Source organism: Mustela lutreola, chromosome 9, assembly GCF_030435805.1.
Source record: "Mustela lutreola isolate mMusLut2 chromosome 9, mMusLut2.pri, whole genome shotgun sequence".
NCBI classification, from domain to species: domain Eukaryota; kingdom Metazoa; phylum Chordata; class Mammalia; order Carnivora; family Mustelidae; genus Mustela; species Mustela lutreola.
In genome coordinates this window covers 45560538-45581531 of record NC_081298.1, presented here as the reverse complement: position 1 = coordinate 45581531, position 20994 = coordinate 45560538, and the positions used below count along the sequence as shown (strand labels likewise).

The window sequence follows — 20994 nt, the reverse complement described above, 5'->3', positions numbered from 1 at the left end:
TTTCATTTGATTTAAATTTTAAAATTAAATAGCCTCATGTGCGTAGTGGCTACTGATTGGACAGAGAAGCTCGATAGTATCAATAGAGCTTGATACCTCATTAGAAAGACTTACTTCTCTTAGTGAAAAACTTGACTAAATCATCAGCACATTCGTGTTCTTGTAGATCAGGGAACTTAAAGTTCAGGGTTTACTGAAGCGGTTTCCCTGGGCTTCTCAGGCTTTGTTACCACAGTGCCCTTGGCTGGACGGAAGCATGGTTCTAAAGTGGCCTACTGCAAACATAAAGTGGAAAAGCCACACACAAATCCATTCTACTCATCTCATGCTTGTCTTAGGATGAAAAGAATGCTTTATATAATGGCCAAATGAAGCAGTACTTCGTGTCTCCATCACACTCCCATCTTCCCTGCACTCAGTCCCCTCACCCAAAGAGAAAGAAAACACTTTGAATGTCATTTCAGGAAGAGGTATGCTGTGTCTCTTCCTCCCTTGCTTCGGTGGGGAGATGCAGGTCGGAGAGGTGTGGGTGCTAGAGGCAGACCACAGCAGGTGAGTGCCGATGACCTGTGGGATTCTTCAGGGGCACACAGAGGAAGGGGAGTAAGCTATGGTCACTAGTGTTTGTTTCTCCTTTATTACTGAAGATGAAGTTTGGTTGTTTGAAATTTACCGTACACCTCCCACTTACCATCTTCCTGCCCTCTGTGGTGTGGGGGTAATGCTGGAGTGGAGGCAGTTCTTGTGCATATGGAGTCTTGCTGGGTGTAGTTAGTTTGGGAGTCCCAGCTGAGCGGCAATGGTTCTAGGGCTGCAGTGGAAGCTGTCTTACTTTAGTGGAATTCAACACTGGTTCTCTTGTTCTTTATTGCTCCAAGTGAGCTTGTAGAGATAGTGGGTTTAGCCTCTAATTCTTTTCCTCAAAGTAGGGGGAAGGGATTTTTACTAGCTTTTCTGATACTAAGAACACAACCAGACCCAGTGCTGAGCCCAGAGTTGTGCAAAAGAAGGTGAAATGAATGGCTGTTTTTCACTCTCTGTATAGTTGCATTGTATTTGCTATCAGTAATTGGAGTTTTGATATTTTTTCCAGTATAGATGGGGAGCATTTATAACTTTTAACCCTTAATAGCATCACTCTACCTCAGATATTAATAAGAGAGAAGCATTTCCTGAAGAAAAACTAGAATTATGAATATAATAGGATTATAAACAATTCTGAGATGTTTGCTTCCATCTGTACCCCCCCACCATTTCCCCCCACTTCATTTTTCTTCCCTCACCTTCTTTGTTCTTCTGTTGGTGGAACTGCATATCTTAAAACTCTTTGCAGATGAAAATGAGTCTGAAGCCCATGCAAGCCTTCAGTGGAATCGCTTGGGCTGAATCCTAGACAGACTAGCACATTGAGGGCAGGTATCCAGCAGGATTAAGTCACAATCATTTTGCTTTCTTTATGTAATGGTTAACACCCTATGTTAGGAGCAAATGCCACATAGCAAGACAGCAGAATTGTGGCTTTGCAATAACTGGTTTCCACAGCTCCTGCTTTATTTGTCCTTTGCTGTGTTTGTCAGGACTTCTTTCAGATGGTCCAGTGTGCAAACATACTTCCATGCTACTCCCCTCTTTTCATGCTGAGTGAAGGACTTCCTTCCGCCAACCTCTCATATTCTTACTGCTTTTTAATCTTTTTTCCACAAGGACCACTTTACTGTTATTGAGTGGAGGAGGGACAAGAACAAACAAAATGAACAAGTAAAACAGATTCTTCTTAAATCCTTGGAATTTAAGTTCTTATTGAGGATTTCAAATACTTAGATGCTTCCATGGATTTTTTTTTTTTCTTTTCAAAGAATGATTCCGACCATGAATGCAGCTCCTGGGTCACTGCAATAATTCTGAATGACTGATTTTAACTGGAAAAAAGAAACAAACCTAGTGTTAGGTCACATTCTCTGGAGAATGCTTCATTTTTAAAAGAACTGAGCCAGTAGACACCCAGCTCCAATCCCCAAAGCTGTCCTGAATTCCAGGTGGTGAGTAAAATCAGTGCCACTGCTTGTCCTGACCAGAATGTTAGGTCATTTTTTTATAACATCAGAGGTATATTTTAATGTATTATATTTATTATATTTAATGTATATTTTAAAATGTTATATGTATTTTACAAGAGAGGCATGTATATAATTGTTCTGGCTTCACAGCAGTAGTCATACTTGTTTTTAGTAATGTCGACCGAGCCCTTGGTGGGAAGAACTCCTGGTGACAGCAGTGTTGTTGCGGTATAGTGTGATCTGCTCCTTGATAAACCTTGAGGCCCCTGCACAGGGACCACAGTAGAGGTCCTGATGGCCCATTGCTCCCTTTCCTCAATTGTCTCACATGTTCCCATCGCTGGGGAGTTAGCTCAGAAATCACTTCTCTGTTCTGTGCTCTATAATGGATACTGGGATAATAATCAAACATAGGGCCCAGGCCTTTCATTTCTATAGCCTATGGTGATACTTTGAATCATGTGTCTGCCTTGAATCATGAAATGTTTATGATCTCTGCAAATGGGAGATGGAAATAAATATCAACATCCAGTACTTTCTGGGGATTCTTAGAATGGATTGCTTGTGGTTAAAATTTGATTATAGCATGTTAATAATTTGGATTATACTACAAGTGTCTAAGTTAAAAGAAGCCATTTTCAATGGATGTTTTAACCTCTAAATTTACTATTTAAGAGTATAGTTTTCTTTATGCCTTGAAACTTCTAGGTGAAAAACTTGGGATTGACATAAGAGGATATACTGAATTACTCAATTCACCTTGGGGGAAGGGAAACTAGAGACATGTTTGTGGAAGTGTGAAGTTACATTCTGGTGTAACTTCTGTTGTGGCCCAGGTGCCCTAAGATTCCAGGAATCATTTAAGGGCAGGCAGTAGAAAGGTCATCAGGGCTACACATGTGGAAAATTCACACTAGCATGTAGTATTTATTGTTAGAAGGCAGGAGAGTTGTGAAGAGCTTTTTCTCTCCTTTCAGATTGATTTGTGCACTAGTGTGTTCACATGATTTGGACGAGTTGGTTTCTTTTTTCTATAAATCCAGGAGAGAGTTGTACAAACGTGTGTTATAAATTTTCTCTGGCTTGTTTTGTTTGAATGTGTAGTGTGGTGTCTATTACAGAGTGACACCTAGAGTTTGATGTGCTTGTGACACAGGCCAGATTGGAAGGAGAGTCTGGCTTGAAGTCTGCATGCAGTGTACCAGCTGTTCTTGCAGATCTTGGGCATTTGCTGAGTGAACGTGGTGGTGTGGCCTGTCCTGAGTAGACTGCAGATATGTGACATTTTTGCCTTCTTTTTAAAAGATTTTATTTATTTATTTATTTATTTATTTGGGAGAGAAAGGCAGAAAAGTAACATGAGGCAGATGAGGCAGAGGCAGGTAGGGAGGCAGAGGGACAAGCAGGCTTTCAGCTGAGCAGGGAGCCACATGAGGGTTCAATCTCAGGACCCCAGGATCATGATCTGAACTGAAGGCAGAGCCTTAACTGACTGCCCCTCTGCAACACTTTCTAATTGTGTTGAGACGAACATTTAAATCCTCTAAGTTTCTGGGATGGCAGGAACCACGAGGTGGCATCTCACTGAGCATGTGTTAATTCTCTACTCATTACTTAGTTGGAAACTCTCTGGAAGTGATTTGTTTGTTTTGTTTAAAAAAAAATAAAGAGGTGGAAAAAAGACCATTAACTGGGTGTGCTCATATCAAAATTGAAGAGACCTAAGAAATACAGTTTTTAACCAGAACGCAGAAGCATGTATGAAATGAAGAAAAGTATGGCAAGTTTGCTTGTGACTGACATTTCCCATGTAAGATCCTTGTGTGAAAAGAAGACTCCTCTTGAATTTGTTTTAGCAAGTGCTTTATTCAGAGAAAAACCATATATTTTAGGTAGAATTATTTGCTACTAATTTGGGGATTTGTGAAGGTCTCTGGATTGTCACTCATTAAAAATAAAGACTCTAGGTGAGAGGAGTCAAGATGGCAGAGAAGTAGCTGGCTGAGACTACTTCAGCTAGCTGGAGATCAGCTAGATAGCTTATCTAAAGATTGCAAACACCTGAAAATCCATCGGAGATCGAAGAGAAGAAGAACAGCAATTCTGGAAACAGAAAAACAACCACTTTCTGAAAGGTAGGACCGGCGGAGAAGTGAATCCAAAGCGACGGGAAGATAGACCCCGGGGGGAGGGGCCGGCTCCCGGCAAGCGGCGGAGCAACCGCGCACAAAATCAGGACTTTTAAAAGTCTGTTCCGCTGAGGGACATCGCTCCAGAGGCTACCCGGGGCGAAGCCCACGCGGGGTCAGCGTGGCCTCAGATCCCGCAGGGTCACGGAAGGATCGGGGGTGTCTGAGTGTCGCAGAGCTTGTGGGTATTGGAACGGGAAAGCCGGCTACAGAGACAGAGCCGACAGTAAGCTCGCAGCTCGCAGCTCGGGGTGACCTTGAACCGGTCGCAGGCTTGGTGAGCTTGGAGCGCTGCCGGAGGTCAGGCAGACGGGAGTAACTGGGCGCGGTTCTCTGAGCGCGCACTGAGGAGTGCGGCCCTGGGCTCTCGGCTCCTCCAGGGCCGGAGACCAGGAGGCCACCATTTGTATTCCCGTCCTCTGGAACTCTACGGAAAGCGCTCAGGGAACAAAAGCTCCTGAAAGCAAACCCAAGCAGATTACTCACCCCGGCCCTGGGTAAGGGCGGTGCAATTCCGCCTGGGGCAAAGACAATTGAGAATCACTACAAGAGGCCCCTCCCCCAGAAGATCAACAAGAAATCCAGCCGAGACCAAGTTCACCTACCAAAGAGTGCGGTTTCAATACCAAGGAGAGCAGCAGAATTCTAGAGGAGGAAAAAGCAAAGCATGGAACTCATGGCTTTTTCCCTGTGATTTTTTTTTAGTCTTGCAGTTAATTTAATTTTTTTCTTTTTGATTTTTTGTTTTTTTTTTTCTCGCCTTCGGGTAAATTTTTTTTTTAACTGTTACCTTTTTCTTTTTTAACGATTTTTTACTAGTTTATCTAATATATATATTTTTTCTTTTTTTATATTTTTCTTAGGTGTTTTCTTTTCTTTTAAATTCTTTTCTTCTTTTTTCTTTTTTCTTTTTTTTTCTTTTTTCCTTTTTGAACCTCTTTTTATCCCCTTTCTCCCCCCTCATGATTTGGGATCTCTTCTAATTTGGTTAAAGCATATTTTCCTGGGGTTGTTGCCACCCTTTTAGTATTTTACTTGCCCCTTCATATACTCTTCTCAGGACAAAATGACAAGACAGAAAAATTCAACTCAAAAAAAAGAACAAGAGGCAGTACCGAAGGCTAGGGACCTAATCAATACAGACATTGGTGATATGTCAGATCTAGAGTTCAGAATGACAATTCTCAAGGTTCTAGCCGGGCTCAAAAAAGGCATGGAAGATATTAGAGAAACCCTCTCGAGAGATATAAAAGCCCTTTCTGGAGAAATAAAAGAACTAAAATCTAACCAAGTTGAAATCAAAAAAGCTATTAATGAGGTGCAATCAAAAATGGAGGCTCTCACTGCTAGGATAAATGAGGCAGAAGAAAGAATTAGTGATATAGAAGACCAAATGACAGAGAATAAAGAAGCTGAGCAAAAGAGGGACAAACAGCTACTGGACCACGAGGGGAGAATTCGAGAGATAAGTGACACCATAAGACGAAACAACATTAGAATAATTGGGATTCCAGAAGAAGAAGAAAGAGAGAGGGGAGCAGAAGGTATACTGGAGAGAATTATTGGGGAGAATTTCCCCAATATGGCAAAGGGAACGAGCATCAAAATTCAGGAGGTTCAGAGAATGCCCCTCAAAATCATAAGAATAGGCCCACACCCCGTCACCTAATAGTAAAATTTACAAGTCTCAGTGACAAAGAGAAAATCCTGAAAGCAGCCCGGGAAAAGAAGTCTGTAACATACAATGGTAAAAATATTAGATTGGCAGCTGACTTATCCACAGAGACCTGGCAGGCCAGAAAGAGCTGGCATGATATTTTCAGAGCACTAAATGAGAAAAACATGCAGCCAAGAATACTATATCCAGCTAGGCTATCATTGAAAATAGAAGGAGAGATTAAAATCTTCCAGGACAAACAACAACTGAAAGAATTTGCAAACACCAAACCAGCTCTACAGGAAATCTTGAAAGGGGTCCTCTAAGCAAAGAGAGAGCCTACAAGTGGTAGATCAGTAAGGAACAGAGACCATATACAGTAACAGTCACCTTACAGGCAAAACAATGGCACTAAATTCATATCTCTCAATAGTTACCCTGAATGTTAATGGGCTAAATGCCCCTGTCAAAAGACACAGGGTATCAGAATGGATAAAAAAACAAAATCCATCTATATGTTGCCTCCAAGAAACTCATTTTAAGCCCGAAGACACCTCCAGATTTAAAGTGAGGGGGTGGAAAAGAATTTACCCTGCTAATGGACATCAGAAGAAAGCAGGAGTGGCAATCCTTATATCAGATCAATTAGATTTTAAGCCAAAGATTATAATAAGAGATGAGGAAGGACACTATATCATACTCAAAGGGTCTGTCCAACAAGAAGATTTAACAATTTTAAATATCTATGCCCCCAACATGGGAGCAGCCAACTATATAAACCAATTAATAACAAAATCAAAGAAACACATCAACAATCATACAATAATAGTAGGGGACTTTAACACTCCCCTCACTGAAATGGACAGATCATCCAAGCAAAAGATCAGCAAGGAAATAAAGGCCTTAAACGACACACTGGACCAGATGGACATCACAGATATATTCAGAACATTTCATCCCAAAGCAACAGAATGCACATTCTTCTCTAGTGCACATGGAACATTCTCCAGAATAGATCACATCCTCGGTCCTAAATCAGGACTCAACCGGTATCAAAAGATTGGGATCATTCCCTGCATATTTTCAGACCACAATGCTCTAAAGCTAGAACTCAACCACAAAAAGAAGTTTGAAAAGAACCAAAATACATGGAGACTAAACAGCATCCTTCTAAAGAATGAATGGGTCAACCGGGAAATTAAAGAAGAATTGAAAAAAATCATGGAAACAAATGATAATGAAAATACAACGGTTCAAAATCTGTGGGACACAACAAAGGCAGTCCTGAGAGGAAAATAAATAGCAGTACAAGCCTTTCTCAAGAAACAAGAAAGGTCTCAGGTACACAATCTAACCTCCACCTAAAGGAGCTGGAGAAAGAACAAGAAAAAAACCCTAAGCCTAGCAGGAGAAGAGAAATCATAAAGATCAGAGCAGAAATCAATGAAATAGAAACCAAAAAAACAATAGAACAAATCAACGAAAGTAGGAGCTGGTTCTTTGAAAGAATTAATAAAATTGATAAACCCCTGGCCCGACTTATCAAAAAGAAAAGAGAAAGGGCCCAAATAAATAAAATCATGAATGAAAGAGGAGAGATCACAACTAACACCAAAGAAATACAAAGTATTATAAGAACATACTATGAGCAACTCTACAGCAATAAATTTGACAATCTGGAAGAAATGGATGCATTCCTAGAAACATATAAACTACCACAACTGAACCAGGAAGAAATAGAAAGCCTGAACAGACCCATAACCAGTAAAGAGATTGAAACAGTCATTAAAAATCTCCAAACAAACAAAAGCCCAGGGCCAGACGGCTTCCCGGGGGAATTCTACCAAACATTTAAAGAAGAACTAATTCCTATTCTCCTAAAACTGTTCCAAAAAATAGAAATGGAAGGAAAACTTCCAAACTCATTTTATGAGGCCAGCATCACCTTGATCCAAAAACCAGACAAGGATCCCACCAAAAAAGAGAGCTATAGACCAATATCCTTGATGAACACAGATGCGAAAATACTCAACAAAATACTAGCCAATAGGATTCAACAGTACATTAAAAAGATTATTCACCACGACCAAGTGGGATTTATTCCGGGGCTGCAAGGTTGGTTCAACATCCGCAAATCAGTCAATGTGATACAACACATCAATAAAAGTAAGAACAAGAACCATATGATACTCTCAATAGATGCTGAAAAAGTATTTGACAAAGTACAACATCCCTTCCTGATCAAAACTCTTCAAAGTGTAGGGATAGAGGGCACATACCTCAATATCATCAAAGCCATCTATGAAAAACCCACCGCAAATATCATTCTCAATGGAGAAAAACTGAAAGCTTTTCCGCTAAGGTCAGGAACACGGCAGGGATGTCCATTATCACCACTGCTATTCAACATCGTACTAGAGGTCCTAGCCTCAGCAATCAGACAACAAAAGGAAATTAAAGGCATCCAAATCGGCAAAGAAGAAGTCAAATTATCACTCTTCGCAGATGATATGATACTATATGTGGAAAACCCAAAAGACTCCACTCCAAAACTGCTAGAACTTATACAGGAATTCAGTAAAGTGTCAGGATATAAAATCAATGCACAGAAATCAGTTGCATTTCTCTACACCAACAGAAAGACAGAAGAAAGGGAAATTAAGGAGTCAATCCCATTTACAATTGCACCGAAAACCATAAGATACCTAGGAATAAACCTAACCAAAGAGACACAGAATCTATACTCAGAAAACTATAAAGTACTCATGAAAGAAATTGAGGAAGACACAAAGAAATGGAAAAATGTTCCATGCTCCTGGATTGGAAGAATAAATATTGTGAAAATGTCTATGCTACCTAAAGCAATCTACACATTTAATGCAATTCCTATCAAAGTACCATCCATCTTTTTCAAAGAAATGGAACAAATAATTCTAAAATTTATATGGAACCAGAAAAGACCTCGAATAGCTAAAGGGATATTGAAAAAGAAAGCCAACGTTGGTGGCATCACAATCCCGGACTTCAAGCTCTATTACAAAGCTGTCATCATCAAGACAGCATGGTACTGGCACAAAAACAGACCCATAGATCAATGGAACAGAATAGAGAGCCCAGAAATAGACTCTCAACTCTATGGTCAACTAATCTTCGACAAAGCAGGAAAGAGTGTCCAATGGAAAAAAGACAGCCTCTTCAATAAATGGTGCTGGGAAAATTGGACAGCCACATGCAGAAAAATGAAATTGGACCATTTCCTTACACCACACACGAAAATAGACTCAAAATGGATGAAGGACCTCAATGTGCGAAAGGAATCCATCAAAATCCTTGAGGAGAACACAGGCAGCAACCTCTTCAACCTCAGCCGCAGCAACATCTTCCTAGGAACAACGCAAAAGGCAAGGGAAGCAAGGGCAAAAATGAACTATTGGGATTTCATCAAGATCAAAAGCTTTTGCACAGCAAAGGAAACAGTTAACAAAATCAAAAGACAACTGACAGAATGGGAGAAGATATTTGCAAACGACATATCAGATAAAGGACTAGTGTCCAGAATCTATAAAGAACTTAGCAAACTCAACACCCAAAGAACAAATAATCCAATCAAGAAATGGGCAGAGGACATGAACAGACATTTCTGCAAAGAAGACATCCAGATGGCCAACAGACACATGAAAAAGTGCTCCATATCACTCGGCATCAGGGAAATACAAATCAAAACCACAATGCGATATCACCTCACACCAGTCAGAATGGCTAAAATCAACAAGTCAGGAAATGACAGATGCTGGCGAGGATGCGGAGAAAGGGGCACCCTCCTACACTGTTGGTGGGAATGCAAGCTGGTGCAACCTCTCTGGAAAACAGCATGGAGGTTCCTCAAAATGTTGAAAATAGAACTGCCCTATGACCCAGCAATTGCACTATTGGGTATTTACCCTAAAGATACAAACGTAGTGATCCAAAGGGGCACGTGTACTCGAATGTTTATAGCAGCAATGTCCACAATAGCCAAAGTATGGAAAGAACCTAGATGTCCATCAACAGATGAATGGATCAAGAAGATGTGGTATATATACACAATGGAATACTATGCAGCCATCAAAAGAAATGAAATCTTGCCATTTGCGACAACATGGATGGAACTAGAGCGTATCATGCTTAGCGAAATAAGTCAGGCGGAGAAAGACAACTATCATATGATCTCCCTGATATGAGGAAGTGGTGTTGCAACATGGGGGCTCAAGTGGGTACGAGAAGAATCAATGAAAGAAGATGGGATTGGGAGGGAGACAAACCATAAGTGACTCTTAATCTCACAAAACAAACTGAGGGTTGCTGGGGGGAGGGGGTTTGGGAGAAGGGGGTGGTATTATGGACATTGGGGAGGGTATGTGCTTTGGTGAGTGCTGTGAAGTGTGTAAACCTGGTGATTCACAGACCTGTACCACTGGGGATAAAAATACATGTTTATAAAAAATAAAAAATTATATTAAAAAAAAAATAAAAAAAAAAAATAAAGACTCTAGCCATTCTGACTGGTGTGAGGTGGTATCTCACTGTGGTTTTGATTTATATTTCCCTAATGCCAAGTGATGTGGAGCACTTTTTCATGTGTCTGTTAGCCATTTGTATGTCTTCTTTGAAGAAGTGTCTGTTCATGTCTTCTACCCATTTTTTGACGTGACATCTGTTTTGTGTATGTTGACTGTTATAGATCTTGGATATCAGCCCTTTGTCTGTAGTGTCACCTGTGAATATCTTCTCCCATTCCATGGGTTGCCTCTTTGTTTTGTTGACAGTTTCCTTTGCTGTGCAGAAGCTTTTGATCTTGACGAAGTCCCAAAAGTTCATTTTTACTTTTGTTTCCTTTGCCTTTGGAGACATATCTTGAAAGAAGTTGTTATGACTGGGTGCCTGGGTGGCTCAGTGGGTTAAGCTGCTGCCTTTGGCTCAGGTCATGATCTCAGGGTTCTTAGATGGAGTCCCGCATCAGGCTCTCTGCTCAGCAGGGAGCCTGCTTCCTCCTCTCTCTCTCTGCCTCTCTTCCTACTTGTGATCTCTCTCTGTCAAATAAATAATTTAAAAAAAAAAAAAGAAGTTGCTGTGACTGAAGTCAAAGAGTTTATTGCCTATGTTCTCCTCTAGGATTCCGATGGATTCCTGTCTCATGTTGAGGTCTTTTATCCATTTTGAGTTTATCTTTGTGTATGATGTAAGAGAATGGTCGAGTTTCATTTTTCTACACATAGCTGTCCAATTTTCCCAGCAATTTATTGAAGATACTGTCTTTTTCCCACTGTGTATTTTTTCCTGCTTTGTCGAAGATTATTTAACTATAAAGTTGAGGGGTCTTCCTTTTGAGATCAGGAACACAACAAGGATGCCCACTCTCACCACTCTTGTTCAACATAGTATTAGAAGTCTTAGCAACAGCAATCAGACAAGAAAGAGAAATAAAAGGTATTCAAATGGCCAATTAAGATGTCAAACTCTCTCTCTTTGCAGATGACATGATACTTTATATGAAAACCCAAAAGACTTTATATGGAATCCCTCCCCCCCCCAAAAAAAAACTACTAGAACACATACAGCAATTCAATATTGTGGCAGGATACAAAATCGATGTCAGAAGTCAGTTGCTTTCTTGTACACCAGCAATGAAAATACAGAAAGGGAAATTAGAGGATTGATTCCATTTACTATAGCACCAAGAACCATAAGATACCTGGGAATAAACCTAACCAAAGAGGTAAAGGATCTGTACTCAAAGAATTACAAAACACTCATGAAAAAAATTGAAGAAGACACAAAAAGATGGAAGACCATTCCATGCTCATGGGTCAAAAGAATAAACATTGTTAAAATGTCTATACTGCCTAGAGCAATCTATACTTTTTTTTTAAAGATTTTATTTATTTATTTGACACAGAGAGAGAGAGAGATCATAAGTAGGCAGAGAGGCAGACAGAGGGGGAGGGGGAAGCAGGCTCACTGCAGAGTAGAGAGCCTGATGTGGGGCTCGATCCCAGGACCCCAGGACAACGACCTGAGCCAAAGGCAGAGGCTTAATGCACTGAGCCACCCAGGCACCCCTAGAGAAATCTATACTTTCAATACCATTCCAATAAAAATTCCACTGGCATTTTGTCAGGAACCAGAAGAGACCCCAAATTGCTAAGCAAATGTTGAAAAAGAAAAACAACACTGGGGGCATCACGTTGTCTGATTTTAAGCTTTACTACAAAGCTGTGATCACCAAGACAGCATGGTACTGGCACAAAAACAGACACATAGACCCGTGGAACAGAGTAGAGAGACCAGACATGGACATTATTAGTTCTTGATGTAGAATTCAGCGATTGATTAGCTGCATATGAAACCCAGTGTTCATCACATCATGTGCCCTTCTTAATGCCCATCACCCAGTTGCCCCATCCCCTCACCCCTGTCCCTTTCCATAATCCTCAGTTTGTTTCCCAGAGTCCAGTCTTTCATGGTTTGTCTCCTTCTCTGATTTCTTCCCATGCAGTTTTCTCTCCCTTCCCCTATCATCCTCTGTGCTACTAATAATTATTTTTAAATTAGCATAATACTCTTCAAAACTTTTTTTCTTGTAATTGTTCATATCAAGAGTAAAGCAGTACTTGATGAAAACTTTACCTTAATCCTATCTCTTTTGTACTTCCCACATTTCAGCTATTTTAAGTATTTTGTATCCAGATTGTTTTAGTATAATATTTTTAGAATGTTATTTCTCTTAGGTTAATCATTTTCAGAATTTACTCTGGTTTTTATAACCATAGTAACTCCTATTCTATAAGTATAGCTCACTGTTACAGTGGTTATGCCTCTGCACCTTTAATTTTGGATTAAGTTATCTCTGTATTTGCCTGAATATGAATTTGCTTCATATGTTGAGGAAGGGAGAAAGGTGGCTGGTATAACTCCAACTCTAGAATATCTTTCTTTTACCTTCAAACAAATATATCTGACTATTTCTGAATCATTATCTTTTTTCCCTTAAAATTCTAAATTGTGTTAGCTAACTTTATGATGTACTGGATTCTTACATAAGCACCTGGTCTACTTCAGAATTTCTCTTCTCCATATAGGTGGTATTCCATTGCCCATCCTACTTGGCTTGGCCTACAGTGAGCCATTGGCCACAGTGTCTTCTGGAGCTTAATGTTTCAGAGAAAAAGACTATGGGCCTGATTTTTGTTTCTTCATATTCTGCATTTATAGGGTTGTGTAGGATTTTTATTTAGATACAGAATTTACAACTTTAAGCATGCTCTATGTAGATATTTTTCTCTGTTCAACCTATCTAGTTCCAAGGAGGTCTTGTGACACACAGGGTTACAGTGGAGGACTCTGTGGTCGACTCTAGATTCATGCTTTCCATGTTTCATGTCCATGTAATATTTTCTGATTTCCACCTGTTACTTATTTGTGCATCACCATTTTATTTTCCTAGACCTTAAAAAAGATTCATTGTCCTACTGAATCTTTTAAGAACATGACTCAGAAATTCTGGGGAGATGAACCATGAGAGACTATGGACTCTGGAAAACAATCTGAGGGTTTTGAAGGGGCGGGGGGTGGGAGGTCGGGGTACCAGGTGGTGGGTATTATAGAGGGCATGGATTGCATGGAGCACTGGGTGTGGTGCAAAAATAATGAATACTGTTATGCTGAAAATAAAAAAAAATAAATTAAAAAAAATTACCCTATTTCAGCAAATCTCTTTCAGAAGGTGGAATCTCCATGTTTGTCTAGGACGCTTCCCGCCTTTCCTACATATTCTGGATATGTTCTGCTTTCATGGGAGGAGCACTACTCCCCCACCCCACCCCACCCCAACCAAACCCATGACTCCTTGCAATTCTATATGTGCTTTAGGAAGTAATTTCTGTAAGTGTTTTGGTTATAGATGGGACCCTTTACCCTTTCTGGATTTTAATTGCTTAATGTAGTTTTCAACATTTTAGTATTGGTTGACCCTAAAATATAGGAGGGAGAAATTAGGTGTCCCTCCATTTTTATTACATTCCATATTTCCTTTACGTGTCTTTGTCCTGTATTTTAGTCTCTCTTTTGAAATATTTTCCTTCATTCATTTTTACCTTAAATGAGAAAAGTATTGCCTCTCAAGTGATGATGTAATCAAGCACTAAGCTTTACTGTAATTTAGAAGCACAATTCCACATTCAGTTATCTTTATCATGTACCTACTTACCAGGTTCTGTGTTTCCACCATGTTAGAGTGTGGGCACCTTTCTTCAGCTGAGGCATTTCCTTGTGTGTCTGCCTATACATGTGAACTAAACTTAGAGGGGTGTGGTGAGAGGTATGGTTGAAGTGGGCCCTTCTGAAGAGGTAATGGTTCAGTTGGGTCTTAAAAACTGAAGAAGATGTAACAACATGGAGCTGTGCTTTCCTTGCTCAGGAACAGCATGACTAGTGATCAGATAGATAATGTACTCTTCTGGAAGGTGTTGCCATAAGTGAAGAGAAGTACTTACTCCCTTTTTAGCTAAAAACATAGTCATCTTACGTTTAACATGATGCAGGTCCTTCTGTTAGCTCATTTCTGTGAAATTTTAGGTTGTGAAACAAGTGTTGACACCCAGAGTTCAATGCAGGTATTTTGTCCAAACTGGAAGATGGAGTCATGGTTAGTAAGAGATGAAGAACAAGGTGCCCTCTCTGTCAGTCTTATTGGAAGCATCCATGTTTCCAGCCTCCTCCTGCTGTGAGTCTGCCTAAAACAAGACTGTCCGTATGGCCAGATTCTCCTAGCATTCCCTTTAAACCCACTGCCCAGTTATCAGAATGTTTCTGACATTTTATTACTCAAAAGATCAAGTAACTATGACTTATTTTTCTTTTAAACCAAGCTCCCTATTTTTTCCCTAGTCAACACTTCATTTATCTCATACCCTGTGTCATGTGGCTAGTCAGGGAGAGTTGCACCCCGTGCTCCCTACTTCTGGATAGAACAAGTTTCTTTGGCCATTGTTTTGGTAGATTACCTCACATGAGTTAGGATATGATCTTGTCCTCATTATTCATCATCCTACCTTTCTAAGTGGAATTGAAATCAAGTGTGAATCAACTGGGATATGTTGCAATCATCTGGTAATAATGTGGGGAAAAAAGGTTTCCTACACAAATTAGAGAAAGATCAGCAGTTTTAAAGTACACTGAGGCATCTTGTATAAAGTGCAGCTTATGTTTTGCAGTATTCCTGGTCATGCAGTAGGTTCTGAAGAAAAAAGCACTATGGATAATCAGTTAAAAGAATGACAGATTCCCTGATGTGCCGATCAGTAGTAATACCTAATTTCGATTTCAAGTGTGCTATAATGGATTAACATATAGATGCAGCTGAGCACTGAGCATTCAAGAGAGCCATGTGTTTCTCAGAACAGTAATATTTATTCACACTGTGTAGCTTTCTTGAAAAAAAATTTTATTTTACTCTCCAGTGGAAGTACAAACAAGATGTCAATCACTTATGTGGCATTCCCAGTAATGTAACTTAGAGTATCAGCTGCAGTGGAAATGCCATAATGTATTTGCCTCAGCAAGGGTAGGCTTCATGTGGGGCTTTCTGAGGGACACACTTAACATTTGACACAGATGGTCATGTGGGGCTTTACTTTTCTTGACTTCAGAGAGTTTAATGCGTACACAGTGGTCCTTGCAATATTTGGTACAATAAGAAGCATCAGCATGGGTGATGTAGCCTTTGAGTTGTTGTATAAGAGTCTGTCCATTTGGGAATGTTTTAATAGCTCAGACTTTGGGCATGGTGTGTCATAGCCAAAGCTTACTGAGTTTATTTTTTAGTGTCTTTAAAGTCCATCCATTTTATAAACCTTAAAACTTTTATCCAGAAGTGGTGATGATGATAGGCCTGACCTCAGAACAAGTTGGAGACTACTAGTGGTTACTAACAGCATCCACGTGTCTAGATATATATAGGTCATCTTGCTGTGTTCTTTAGTTTTCTTTATATTAAAAAGACATTTTTCTCTGTTGCATATTAAGAAAATAAACCCAAGTCAAGGAGACAGAGAAGTATTTTGGAATGCTGAGAAACATGATTCAGTGCGACACTAGTTTCCTGATTAAAGTTAAGGTCTGAAGAATAGTTGGCATGGCAAACATTTATCTAGTCCATATAAGATCTGTTCTGAATGTGTGGAGTGATTCTCTCAGCATCTTCTGTGCAATGTTTTAAAACCCAATGGCAGGATGGGATCAAAAGATGATCGCAGAATGCAGCTGGGGTGCCTGGTGCCCTTGGTGGAGAATGCATGAGAAAGTAGGATACTGAGTCACTGGTGTGCCGTTCACTCAGGAAGCGTGAACCCACAAGTCAAGAAAAGGACGGGAAAGACTCACCGGGCCTAGGGTTTTAAAAAGTGCCCACACATTTTAATGTATTTTAATGTAAATATTGTTACATAAATGACATGTTAAGAAAGACCAGGTCCACTTTATGTTAACACGAACAGAGGACCATAGCAAATATTAGGATACTTGCAATACTCAAAACAGTTGTCCGAGGAAAAAGCCTGCATAATTCTTCTCCTGAGTATTTATTTGAGCACATGCTGTGTGCCAGTGATTCTCTTGGTGCTGAGGATGCTTCAGAGAAAAGACAGAAGTGTTCTTTTTCTTATGGGGCTGACGCTCTGGTGGAGGGAATACCGCCTTTAAATGAGCAAAGGTGAAGATGACTTCAGCAACAGGCAAGGGCTGGGAAGACGACAGAACATGTGGCAGAGAGAGCATCAGAGCAGTGGTGAGGTGGCCCAGAAAAAGTAGAAAGCAGGCCCAGAAAGGCTCCTGTGAAGAGGTGGTGCCTGCCATGGGAGGGATGGTGAGGCGGCACCATGGGCACAAGGCTGAGGATGGAAAAGCCTCAAGGCAGAGCAAGGAGTCTGTGCCATTTTAAGCCCCCGCATCTAACAGAAATTTACCGCTCATGACTTTTCTCAGGAGATTTTCACAGTTCATGTTCACGGTTCTCAAAGGAGAACAAATGAAGTAAGACAAGGATATGTTACTGACCAGGGGAAAGTTAAGACAAGAAAATGAAAACAAAACAAAACCTCAGGCTGGCCCAGATAGAGGAGGCAGTTGATGAGCTTCCAGGAAATATGCTTATTCAAGAGATCTGGGTATACATGTTTTTCCTTCATCTTTCACAATGTTAGGCTGTTAGCTTGGATAAACCTAGAACGGGGATTTGTTATGGTCAAATGTGTTATCAGTACCAAGAAGTATATTTTGATGAATTTTTGGATTTCTACATTTCTTAAAAACGTGGTTGCAGAGAAAGTACAAAGAATCTTATGACCCGAGAGTAACTTGTCAAAACTTATTGCAGAGTGGGGGAAAAAAAGAAAAAAGTTCATTTTTTAAAAGTTGCTTTTATTTGCCAAATACTCTTGTATATCATACATTCATTCCTTATTGTATCGTCCAATGTGTGGGGTCAAGGGCATGGAATTCCTAATTGCAATCCTAAACTTATTTTAGCTACAAATTTCAAGAAATTCTTGACAGCAATTTCATTTTGTCATTCCTTATCCTCCTGGTCATTCATCTTTCTTCTTGATAATGGTCCTTGTCCAGAGACTAATAATGATGATAATGGAAGAGAAAGTAGAAGGTGAAAAGTAGAAACCTGGGGAATCTGGTCTATGAGAAATTATTCCTTTAATACAAACTTAAGCAATGGCTAAGATTTAATTATGAGAAAATGATCATTCTAGTTTTTTTTTTTTTTTCTTTTGAGGAGGACTTAAACTTGGAACAGTGATGCTTTTAAGGCACTCGGGGAAGGAAAGTTGTTTGGGGCTAGTAAGACACTGTCGCATGTGCTACAGTGTCAAGTGTGCATTTATGTTATTAGAAATAGATTTTTTCTTTTCTTTTCTGAAACACACACACACACACACACAGAGTACTACTACGAAGTGTGTAGTTTATTTTGTCTGTGTATCTTAACAATTTTTTACATTTGTTTCATAGAAAATAAGGCAATTTCTACCTGCATAAATTTTCTTTCAATGGTATTACCAGAGTATAGGTAAGAAAATTTAAAGATTTCTAAAATCATAGATTTTTTCCAGTTGACTTTTCAGTGATGTTTTATATAATTAGCACCATCAAGATTAGGTTACAACAAGGAATGGTAACAAGGGCATGCTGGTTAAATGTAAGATAAGTCCCACCTGGGTTTTGGAGGAAAACAGAATATCTATCCTTGTGCCACAAGTGCTCCTTAAAAAGGAGAGTTTATAGACCAACATCAACAGCTTCATAACTTGTTTGAAAATGCAGAATGTCAGGCCCCAGCCAGACCTACCAAATCAGTCTGCATTTTTAACAGGAGCTCCAGGGGATTCCTGTGCACCAAATTGTTTCAGAAATATTTGATCCAGAGTATATTTAAGTAACTTTTCTTTTTTTTTTCCCCTTACAAAAATATCTTGGTCTCCAAGACTTTCTCACTGGTGCAGAGTTCCTCTGTTTGAAAGTTTGGGGTGTGGCAGCAGGAGGGAACTTGAACTATAGCCACATTAGCACCGCTGTCCTTTCTGTGCAGCCGTTGACAGTCTTCTCTCAATGTACTATTCATGGCACAACTCGTGTAATTTGTGCTATTGACTGTGACTCCTGCTTTCTGTTTAAAGAAACAGAAACTGTCTGGTTTGGTCTTTCCACCTTTGAAGCCTGACAGTTCCCCCTGTTTCCCTCCTTGCCAGATGATCATATTGAGAAGAATGTAACCTCATAATGGGATCTTAACTCTCTAATTATTCATTCATTCAAATACCTATTGAGGAAGAAACAAAAATTCTGGGGCAGAAACAAAGAATATCTCACCATACTTGTATAAGCTGATTGCCAGGGTGGGGGATAAGTGAGAAAAAAAATTACAGTATTGCCACTATGAAAAATGTACTAGTGGTAGCAATGAAGAAAGTTGAACAATTCTCTTCAGAGGTCTTGACAAAGGCTTCAAGAGAGGTAATCTCTACCCAAGCCTTGATATAGAAGTGTGGAAAGGGTTTCCTAGATGGGAGATTGATCTGTGAAAGACCTGGGACCTGAAAGAACATGGCACGTTCAGTGGATATTTCAAAATTCAGAATCCCAAATTTCATTTAGTCCTACTTATGTGAAAAATACAACGGACCCTTCTATAAACAGAACCGTTTGGTGAAGTATATATAATAAACACATCTACTGAACTGAATGAGTAAATCATTACTTGAAGGTAAATGCCTTAGTCTTTAAATCTTTCAAATAATCCTTTAAATTATAGCATTATTGATAGCATTTCTGTTAATTGATATTTGATGTTGTGTATTTAAGGTAAAAACTTAAAAATCAAACAGTAAGTAAATCTGAAGAGGAATCGTAGAAACTTCTAATGCTCCATGGTGTTTCAGGAATGGATAAAAATGAGAATAAGTGCATTCAGAATTGTGTATTTGTGCTAGATATAATCCATCCATTCTGCTTATGTCCTGTCTATGAAAACCATCCTCGTTTGCTACAGAGAGTACTGTAAAATGTCTGCAGATTAATAGGCTCCCCTCAGCTTGGATAACCTTACTGGGACTGGGTGTAGAAATTCATTTGCTATTTGTGCTGTGAGACTTGATGCATGTAGGAGGTAGTGTAGGGGATTACCTTAACTCTGGCTACTGTTACCACATGACTGGTTAAGAGTGCAGGTACAAGCAGCTTTTTACCCAGTTTAATAGTGTCTGGCCGAGAGCAATGACTCTTGGATGGGGACTGCGGATTGCTAGTCTCCTGAGCCAGCCTAAGAGCAGGTGCTGTTTATCTAGTCTGGTGTGTAGAAGAAGCTAGTTTATCTTGTGCATAGAACAAGCTGGCTGGATAACAGGGTCAGAGTCATGTTTCAGGATGTTGACGTTTGAGCATTTGCATATAAAATCATCCTTGTTTTGATGCTTTTATTCTTAGTACTTGAATCAGACTGGCTCCTTCCAGATGCATGTATCTTTGCCTGATTTTTCAATCTGGGTAGAAGTTGATGGTTAGACAAGTCAACATACCTTTTATGATGATCATCAGGTTAAGTGTCCTTTGGAATCAGAATTTTTCAGATTTTTAGAATGGTAGTGTGGAATTTGATGTTCAGCAAACATTAACCTGATGTGGATGTCTATATAATACACCCCAGGGGACTGGACAACACCCTATAACCAAGAGGAGTCTTATTTCTGTAGCCTAAGGGATGAATATTCAGCGCCTGTGGGATAACTGAAGCCAGAATAGTCTCAGGTTGGTTGGGTGTTGCCACCACAGGAGTTTAGATACAGTCAGGTCCTGCCCATTAGGAAATTCCACACAAAATGCTTTAGTTATCATAGCGCATTGGATTTTTAAATTGCCAAAAAGAGATTGTGGATTAGCAATTCTATCCATTTTCTTGACCTCACGTTCTTCCATTCTTCCCAGTTTATTTAGATTTGTTAAAATGACATCCATGTGTTGGAGAGGATGTGGAGAAAGGGGAACCCTCTTACACTGTTGGTGGGAATGCAAGTTGGTGCAGCCTCTTTGGAGAACAGTGTGGAGATTCCTCAAGAAATTAAAAATAGAACTTCCCTATGACCCTGTCATTGCACTCCTGGGTATTTACCCCAAAGATACAGATGTAGTGAAAAGAAGGGCCATCTGTACCCCAATGTTTATAGCAGCAATGGCCATGGTCACCAAACTGTGGAAAGAACCAAGATGCCCTTCAACGGATGAATGGATAAGGAAGATGTGGTCCTGAAAGACCCCTCCCCTAGAAGATAGATAGGATAACTAACCGCTTGTTTGCTTTTCTGTGAACCGCTGGCTTTTAGGCGTAAATTAGGTTATTAATTGCTTATTAATTGCTCTTTTGCCCTTCTGTAACTGCTTGGCTTATAGAAATAATAGAAGACGCCATGATGGCATTCCTACCTTCCCCCTTCTTGTTCCCCCTCCCTGCCTCTCTCCTCCCGCGCGCGGGCCCTCAGAACCAATCAGCTTG

At 39.9% G+C, this 20994-nt stretch overlaps 1 long non-coding RNA gene across 2 annotated transcripts in view; it reads left to right on the top strand.

Annotated features, from left to right (window-relative positions):
• Window positions 1-330: 330 nt before the first annotated feature.
• Window positions 331-20994, top strand: part of LOC131808188 (uncharacterized) — a 34592-nt gene continuing 13928 nt past the window's right edge. Inside the window, exon 1 of one of the 2 annotated variants that reach the window (XR_009344715.1) lies at window positions 331-552. This is a non-coding gene — a long non-coding RNA (uncharacterized LOC131808188). Of the gene's footprint in view, window positions 553-1854; window positions 2040-20994 lie in introns of those variants that run through there. The other variant, XR_009344714.1, reaches the window with a different exon arrangement.